The sequence below is a fragment of the Labrus mixtus genome, chromosome 6, assembly GCF_963584025.1.
Source record: "Labrus mixtus chromosome 6, fLabMix1.1, whole genome shotgun sequence".
Lineage (NCBI taxonomy): Eukaryota > Metazoa > Chordata > Actinopteri > Labriformes > Labridae > Labrus > Labrus mixtus.
In genome coordinates, this window is record NC_083617.1 from 20,356,228 (window position 1) to 20,366,479 (window position 10,252).

The following is a 10,252-nucleotide window of genomic DNA, read 5'->3' on the forward strand; positions in this document are numbered from 1 at the left end:
CAAGATTTATAAAAACTGATCAGAGGGATGGCTATAACGGCAGCATGTTGTAAGAATCATTCCTCAATCTTTCAGCTGGCTAAACAGTTATTATGCAGCAGCCTCTTAAAGAGCTAATGTTGCATGTAGGAATCAAATGTCACCAGCAGTCTTCACATCATATCTAAAGACCCTGACACACCAAGCAGACGGCAAAGAACTAGTGAGGGACGAAGGCCGCCTGTGGTGTCGGCGCACGACGCCTTTTGTCTTTTGCCAAAAAGTTGCACTAGAACACACCGCAAAGACTACAACCAACCACCATGTACGTTCTGCGCATGCGTGACAGGCAATAACTCTCCGTGCCAGCAGGCGGCGGTAATCTGTAATCGTAATTCCAAAAAGGGGAAACCGGAAGCGGACGAGGAAGAACACGGATAAATAAACCGTTGTTGTGATACGAGAAGACAATTTTCTCACCTTGGTCTTTTATTAGTGGAACAAGAATAGAAGAGGCGCTTATGTATTTCTTCTCTTGCACTGGCTCTCCTGGTTCGCTTAGTTGAACAGCCAATCAGAGAGATTCCTACCCACAACCACGCCGGCTCACTCCGATTCAACATGTGGAGTCGGCCAAAAAAAGCCAACTGGGGCCAACTGGTAGCAAGGCAGCTGGACACACCGCAAATACTAGGGGGGCGACCGTCATCAACATCATCATCATCAGTGTCAGTCCCATCACTATCAGTCAGTGCAAAGGTGGAAAGGTACTCGAATGATCCAATGTAGGTCGGTAATTCATTCCAGCAGCGGGGGACTACAGAGGGGAAGAGTCTAGCCAGAGAGTTCGGGCGCTGGTGTGAAGGTTGGACCAAGCTCATTTTATTGACAGACCGTAGCAAACGAGAAGGAGAGTAAACCTGCATGAAAGAGTTTAGGTAAGGAGGAGCCGTTCTTGTCGTTGGTTTGTAATTCAATTTCATTTCAGAAATGGTATTATCGTAAAGCTCATGTGTGGTCACCTTCTGGTAGCTGAGTTGTGACGACGTCTTAAGAGAGAGGGGACGTCTCTGCCACCAAACACCTGTAGTGTCACTGAAACTCTGCTGTGGCCTCAGGGCTGACATACCTGACCACTCCACTTCCTACCTGTTTGTGTGTGCCCGTGGGAAGTAGCATTCTTTGTTTACTCTGATGAGGGAGTAAACAAAAGAGAGAGGAAGTGTCCTTTATGTGAGTGAAGAGTGTCCATCCAGCCCACTACACATGCACACACACACACACACACACACACACACACACACACACACACACACACACAACCAGACCACCTGTTACACAAACACACACACAGAAGAGTCCTCAGGCTACGATTACAGATCTCACAAACACACACACACACACACACACACACGCGCGCACACACACACACACACACACACCCTGGCTGTTGCAGTTACTTTAATCAGCACTTACTTGGATCAGCTAAGGTGTGTTTCTAAAGTTTACGAGCTGAGATGACGTTCGCAGTAAACCACAAGGTAAGTATTTTCTCCTGCGGTTTGGTTTTGGGTGGGAATATGATTGAAGTGCATGTTTGTATGTCTGCTTAGAAAGAGGCACAGCTATGTTAAAGTTGACACATCCTTATGTAAGAGTAAAAACTTGTAAAATTTACTTAAAGAGTTTACATAAAGCCCCTATGAGGAACTTCTGGTTCAAGCCAATCTTAGGATCTCTCTGGATGGCACCTCTTATTTCTTTGCTGGTATTTTCATGCGCAAGTAGTACTGACTCTTTTTGTATTTTATATTTCTTGTGTATGTGTGTGTGTGTGTGTGTGTGTGTGGGGGGGGGGGCTGGAAAGAGAGAGTGTCGTAAATGACGTTTTCGAGGACAACAGATTCTAAACCAGGAGCATGCAAACTAACAGATCAACCAACCTGAGCCCCATCCTGCTGTCTTTTAACACTTGTGTGTCTCTCTTTTTTCGTGGAAATTAGAAAAAGGTTGTTTTTTTTGCAGGGCACGATTTTTTGATTTTTTTAGCTCTTCAGTTGCCTTAATATTAATTTCAGTCAGTTTCATTACAGGAAAGACTTTTAATATAAAAACTCAATGTGACACACAAATAACATAATCATGTTCAACATCCAGTTTCCGCTAATAACCTTATTCCTCAAACTGTGCTTTTGTGTGTTTCATGGGGGCAGATATAACACAGGAGGGAAGAGCAGGTTTAAGTGTCTTATAAATAAACCTCAGGTTGGCCCAGTGGTGCTGAGGTCCTGAGATACACACTGTCCCTTCACAGGAAAAAAAAAAAAAGACCTGGATTTGAGCCCAGCGTTTGCATGTTCTCCATATGTCTGTATTGGTCCTGTTGTTTCCTTCAACGATAAAGAAGTTAGTTGGATAATACGTCTCTGATAAACCACAAAAATGTGACTTGCCTTTCCTCACATTACACAGATGTGTCCCAAGCAGTTGAACAAACACGACCCAAAGTCTACAGCGAAATGTCCAACTCCCAAAAACAACTCACACACACATTGATTCAATGGAGACCGTCAATGCAAGGTGCCATCAGGATCAAATTTCGCACAGGCATTCAAATGTAACTCTTACGTTCCAAATTCAGTTTAGTGTCTTGTCCATCTGGGGATCAAATAGCATATCTTATTTATGTATTTTCTAAATTACTCAGTCCATCGAAAAAGATACAGACATGGTTGGACTAGCACCAAAAGTGCAGGACAAACCCCAAAAACTAGAACAAAGAAGCTAACCGATGGCATAACACTGGTTTTGTTGTAGGGAGGATTTGCAAGAGCTTTCAAAAGGCATACTCTAAACAAAACTGGTCTCACAATTACAAATAAGTTCTGATATCTGCGTTGAATTTAGGGTTATAGATAAGAGGGCAATAATCACAAACATCCACATTTTTTTGTAGCTGCAATAATCTGCAAAGCAAGTTTTAAAGTTTAAAAAATAGGCCCGCTTTTTCTTTTTTTTGTACATTTTTTGGGATGATAAAGGCAGTTAGGTTTGTCTTTGTAAAGATTAATCTCCTTGTGTGTGTGTGTGTGTGTGTGTGTGCGTGTGTGCGTGTGTGTGTGTGTGTGCGTGTGTGTGTGTGTGCGTGTGTGTGTGTGCGTGTGTGTGGTGATGGATGGAGTGCGACTCTGTCGTCCAAACATGTGTGGAGCTGTTTGCAGTACAGGTCTCATTTCACCATCCGCTTCAGGCTGCAGGTATACACTGATAACTGCGGCACTCTGGGACTACATGCAAGATACACTGATAAAGACACAGAACGAAACAGAGAGTACAAGTGTAAGAAGCTGGAGGTAAAGCATAAAAAGACAGAAGCCTGACGAGGATGAGATCATTTGTGTACACATGTTTTCTTAGGAATGCAGGAATTTACAGTTGCCTACATTAAAAACAGGACGTCCTCTGAGTTGACTGAGCATCATGAACATCAACAAGTCACCTCTTTTTTTAGGTTTTAAATGAAGTGATTGACACTTTGCTAATGAATCAAATTCCTATTCAATCATTAAAACATTTTTTTTGAAAGGAGACAAGTCTATACTTCACCGTGTAAATCTGTAAAACATTTCTTGTCAGAAAACTGAGGGAGCGTAAAAGAATGGTAAGATTTCCAAGGTTAATGAAAACCCTATAAATTATCTATTTCACATGGATTTAAATGCAAGTCCATTCAGGGCTATTCAACTCCATTCTTTTTGATTAAATGGTTCAAAGCAAAGTAATGCAAAAAATGACTGAACCAGTCACAGTGTCATCTCCTGGTCCTGGTAAAAGCAAGGCCTGCAGCTGGTAAATTATCACAGAAGTCACAGAAATGAACTTTGTTTTGTGTTGAAGACATAGATCTTCTTGTGTGCCAAGTGATGACGATACATCAGACAATCTACAGAAGCAGAAGGAATCAACCAAGCCCATTAAGATGATGCAGAGGTAGGGAGATGTAAACCTGGGGAGCGTCTCCTGAAACCAACAGAACAGTCTTTTGATGCAGTTATTTAAATGATGTCATGAGATGTTTCCCTGTCTGTCTGACACACTGTGTAAGCGCTGGTGAGCCCGCACCTCTAACAGCACCTAAATATCTGACCCTTGAATTTGCAGGGGAAAAAAATGGACCAGTGATTTTAGAACAGATTTGTTAGTTAATGGTGCAATTACTTTAATATGCCACCTCAAAATTAAAATGCACCAACATATTTTAAGATACATTTATTTATTGAACAAAGACACAATTACTGTTGCCTAATCATGTGGTCACAGGATGTGAACTAAAAATGTCAACTGCAATGGACTAAAACTTTTAAAGATAAGTCTTGGTATGAAAATGTAATATAATGTTCTTTATTGTTCATACTCAACCCCCAAAACCATTACAGGCTTCTCAGGATACCTTCAGAAAGCCACAAATTCAGGGTGGACACCCTCTCTTCCTCTCTCTTTCTCTTTCTCTCTCTCTCTCTCTCTCTCTCTCTCTCTCTCTCTCTCTCTGCAGGGTCCTCCTCCCTCTCCTCCCTAATCCATTTATCATTTACAGTAGGAAGCAGCCTGCCACTACTGAGTTATCTGTGCTCCACCCCAAACCAGTTCACACACACACACACACACACACACACACACACACACACACACACACACACGCACACATGCACACATGCACGCACACACACACACACACACACAGACACACACACACACACACACACACACACACACTCAGGTCCTCTATCATATCCAAAAATGCCTGTGCTTAAAGGAACAAGTAACATTTATATAACTAAAGTTCTATTCTGAGGAACTTTACTTGAACATTTTCATTTTTTAGCTGAAATGTTTAATTATTGGTTTACTATTTGATTAAGGTTTACATTTATAATACACACAATGTGCCTGAAATGTCTAATGAAGAAGATGTCTACTCTAAACGAAATATGTTTTTTGTTCATCCAAATTATTTACAAAAGTGAGCTAAGAAATATATAATACTCATCAGTTATAATTACTTTAGAAGAACTTTACTCCATGATGCTGGTTTGCAGAATTCGACTGTCATGTCAAATGGAGCTTGTGAATGAATACCTGAGCTCCACTGAAACACACACATACCTGGACTATAACAAATTCACACACCCAACAAGCCCTAACACACACACACACACACACACACACACACACACACACACACACACACACACACACACACACACACACACACACACACACACACACACACACACACATTCACACAGGCACATACACACTGACACACACACACACAAACAAACACATACACCTCTTCATTCCAGACTGCACTCCAATTCCTGTCCCAGTGACCTTTGACCTCTATCCATCAACTGAGGTGTGCTACCTGCCCTGCGGCTGTGTGTCTGTATGTGTGTGTATTTCCTGTTTGCTAATATGTTTAAGTTATCCTGTCTTTTCTGACCTAGTTGATTTAATCATTTATCTGTTGCTCTGTGATTAAAGTGCGCTTTCTTTTGAAATAAGGAGAAACTCAATTGTTTGTTAATTGTCAGATACATTTGGTTTGGGCTATAAACTGACGATATTGATCATTTACAAAACAAAACTGGAACACCTTTGGCTTCCTAAATATTAGGACTTTCTGCTTTTCCAGTACATCTCTACTTCTAATAAAAATCTATTGGTTCTGAACTACTAATATTGTTGAAAATAACATGGCTAATCAACTATTCAATATTAGTGAATAATAATTAGTTTCTCCTTAAGAGAGCTGAAATATCCAAATTAACTTGCAAAATGTTACTAAAGTCTTCACAGACCTGTCTGTCTGTCAGTCGGCTTCTTTATCTGTCTGTGTACTCGTCTCTCTGTCTAAAAATCTGTAACTCAATGTGCTTCACTCTCTCAGATCATCACTCCCAGAGTACATCCATACCAATCTCAACATATCAGTTAATGTCCGATGATAATACAATTTTAGAGCATCAGATGTAGCCAGCAGGAGTGTGTGTTTGTGTGTTCGTCTTTCTGCTCTATCCCATCCTGTCCCTCTTTTGGGAGGTTGAAACTGAGAGCCGTAATTATACTGTCTGGTCCTGAACCACCTGTCCTGTGTGTATGTGTGCATGTGTGTGCGTGTGTCTGTGTGTATGTGTAACACTACACCTCTGCATACTGACGCATTAGTCAGCTCCATCTTATCGGTTGCCTTTGAAACCCTCCTGTCTTCTGGTTAACCACAGTGACTGCATACACACTCACACACCTAAAACGAAAGACTTGAAGGTAGTCGAACACCTTCAGTGGCCGACACGTCATCCCGCATACTTGAAACATATTTTTGGGAACACATCATCCTCCAAGCAGGAATGCTCAGCGGCTCTGCTCAGCTTGTCACTAGCATGTTATTATAATTACTGCTATCACGCAGCAGAGGATGGTCTTTAAGCTCATTTTTAAACATGAGCAGCAAACAGCTGGATATGGGAAATCTATACCTTTTGTTTCAGTCTGAAACGTGTCGAATGCACAAAAATTTATTTTTTTGGACAGAGAATTTAAAAAATGCTCTCATCTTTTTTTTTTGAGTGAATCTTCCATTAACAACGTTTAACAGTTAAATATTGTATTTTGTTAAGGCTATTCAACCCTGGCTTCATATATATTTTTTAAATTAAGATATAAAAAAAACATGTTCATATCATATGGTGGTTGGTTAGTATGCAATAAATATTTTTAAGTTTGCATGCTAACTTCTTATTCTGAATTTTGGATGCTAGCAGGTTGCTGTTTTGTGATAAAGTAGTGAAGTGTATCCTGGTTTAAATTTCTAGCCAGACAGCACCTTTCTGTGGGGATTCACATTTTGTCCCCATGCATGCTTGGGTCCTTTCCAGGTACTTTCCAGGCTTTTTCCAACAGTCCATGCTCGTTAGGTTAATTGGTCACACTTAATTACCGTGAGTGTGAATAGTTTTCTGTCTCTCTGTGTCAGCCCTGTGATTGACTGGCAACCAGTCCGGGATATAACTCTTTCCAAATTACATTTGGGATTGGCGGCAGCCCCTGAGACCCTAAGTAGGGAGTAGTGATGTATCAGTCACAAACAATGACCCTATGACTATACGGTATATGCCATACCTTTACCTCTAGTGTTGGCTGTTTTGTGTGAACGATAGAAGCTGGCTTCTGGTCGAAAGAGCACTTTTCCCTTTTTTCCCTTTTTTAACTGTTACTTAATCGGTCAGCGGTGGTGTAGGAAAGATTAAAGGGATGCTCCTTTCTCCCCACTGTTCAACCACAGACACACAGCGTGCTGGGTGGTAAACGTTGACATTTCATACCAAACATAATGTAAAATAGAGATCATTTGGGAACTAATCGGTTAAGTATAATTATAATAAATGATTTCAGTAAATTACATGGACACATAAATCAGGTCAAAACATTTCTTTACTGATTTAATAAAGCCAAAATGGTACCAAATGATCAGCAAAAGGAGCCAGAATTCCCATCAGTAGTGAATGAGTCTGGGATTTTGGACACAACCAAGGTGATTTTTACACGACATGCCAGAAGTCACCTTTTCACACATTCATTCACAAATTACCTGCCATGCAAGGCACCTATTCAAATGATAGTTCAGAAAACACCAAAGGTTATACCTTTGAATGCACTTGGTATCTTGCCTAGATTATTTTGACATCTAGAGAGCAGGAGCCAGGAAATTGAACCGACACTCTTTATAGCTTGGAGGATGACTTCCTCCTGACAGCCCTCCTTAGACAGCAGACTGTAGTAGTCTCCGCGTATTCATCTGGAGATGGAGATGGGGAAGAAAAAATGACAGCCTCAATGATTATTTGTTTGTTATTTTTAACTGGAAACAAAAAAATATATTTTTGATATAATGAAATATAACACCAAAACACAAAATGTAATTAAAAGTGTGAGTCGATTCAAGGCATAACCAGGATGGGAACATCTCAACACAGCAAAAGCAATCTTGCATTGTTGATTGTTTTTAGCTTTTTTTAAACAAACAGTTCTGGATTCTCCCTCAAAAGAACTGCCCTCTGGGGAATTTAAGTGTCTCTACCTTTGGCATTGTATCATGATGCAAGTTTGCGTGTATGGCCATCAGGTTCAATGCACTTTTCCCCTCAAATTGTCTCTGTTTAACAGAAAGTGCAGTTTAAAGGAGATTTAATTGTACCACAGCCCCCATCAGGGGCAGACTGATGTGTTATCAATACATTAATTGGATAGTTAGGTTAACTGTATGAACTGGTGTCAGATAGGATGAAGCACCAGCTCAGCTCAGACTGACACAAACAGATGAGATGAGCTGCAGGGAGACGGAGAGAACAATGAGAGAGAAAAAGACACGGGGAGCTGCCCCGCCTAATGTCCCCCATGGTAATTGTATTGGAGAGAGGCTGTGTGTGTGTGTGTGTGTGTGGGTGCATGTGTGCGCTCCCCTGCTAGGTGAGGGAGGGTCAGCATCACCATGAAAAGGAAGGAAGTTTTCTTAGCAGAATAAAAGATGGTTTGAATAAGAAAGTCAAGAACTTTCACAGACTTTTAATTTACTGAATCACTGGAGTCCTGAGTGATAAGCTGCACACATGAGTTGGTGTATATGAGTGTGTTTGTGTGTGTTTATTTTCTGCATTTAGGTAAATGTACTGCATGTTAAATCAGTACATCAAAACCTGATGTATCGATTGTAGGCATATTGTTTTTACTCCCTATTCCTTTTACATCCCATATAACAACCTGTAAACAAAATCCCGACCCGTTTTACAATGGTGGAAGCTCTACGTCTAGTTTTACTGTATATATCGTATGTTGAAATGTGTTGAAGCCCTGATTGGTCCTGACCAGGTCCACATAGGGGGATAAAGGCCGCAGGTGTCTGAGACCGTCCCATCAGCAGCAACACAGGCCTTCTGTGGAATGGCCACTCGGGTGGGGACTGGATGGCTCACTCATATTTCCTCACACCTTTTTTTCTTCCCCATTTTTCCTTCCTTGCAGGTACAATCAGATGATTTGTCTCGCCTGCATGTGAACTCAGATTCCACCTCCATTGCTTTGCTTGAAACTGAGTGGTAACAATGGTATTCAAATTAAAGCCGATACTCCTCTTGAATCCAAAAAAACAGCAATGTTGCAGGATCACGGTAGAAAAAAACAACAACAGATTCCTGTTGACGTTATTTAGCATCTGTCTCCTGGTGATAATTCACAAAACGCAAACAATGACTAGAACCACAGATAGCTTTTGACTTAAGCTGCCCTTCTGTGAGCGGTGGTTTGGGTTACACACAAAAACTGAGGCTGTAACGTTAGTTGGGTTGCCATTGCAAGCTAACACACTGCTATCAAGCGAGGTCTTTTTCTTTACCTAAATGGCTTTAGTGTAACTATAGCGCCTCATACACCATGAGAGCTGAGCCTTAGTCAGCATTGGCTTGAGAAGTATGAGCCAGTTTTAACAACAAGGCAGCGCAGGTGGATTTTGCATATAGACTTACATTTCCCCATTGTGGGCTTGATGCCAACAGTGAAAGAGACACTGAGTAAATCAGGGGGTTAACATTAAGGGAATAAAGTCCCACTGGGGCCACTGTAGTTAATGTGTATGCACTCATGGGACTCTGAGGTGTCTGGATAAAAGCCTCCATTAAATCAAATATTTGGAAGCAGTGGCTCCTCTGCCTCACCTCTGGCTCCGCTGTGCTGTAACCTGATTAAGAGCCAGTTTGATGAATCATCTGTCAGACAAAGTTAAAAAAGACATTAGATACAGTGGTAGGAAACCACTCATACACACACTCAGCAGAATTAAACTGTGGCAAAGTAAGTGTGCAGAAAAACATTGGAACAGACAGAAAACAAAAGAATAAGTCCAAGCAAAGGAAGAAATAGAGACATTGAATAAAAGCGGACAGAGCATGCAGCAGAAGGAAAGAAACAAAACACATGGTGAGCAGGTTCTTTATGTCTTCTAACATCAGCCAACAACAACAGTGCTGATCAGCCATTTTTGTTTGTTGAGGCCTTCAGCGTCAAAGGTCAACTCACGAGACAACTCCTCCGTCCTCCAGGGGGACCTTTGACCTTTTTCTCTATAGATTCTGCTGCTGTCAGACACAACTTGTGTCATTCTTCCAGCCTGATCAGCATCTTCCTCAAGCTTCCCTCCGAGTCGACCCTGATACCCTCT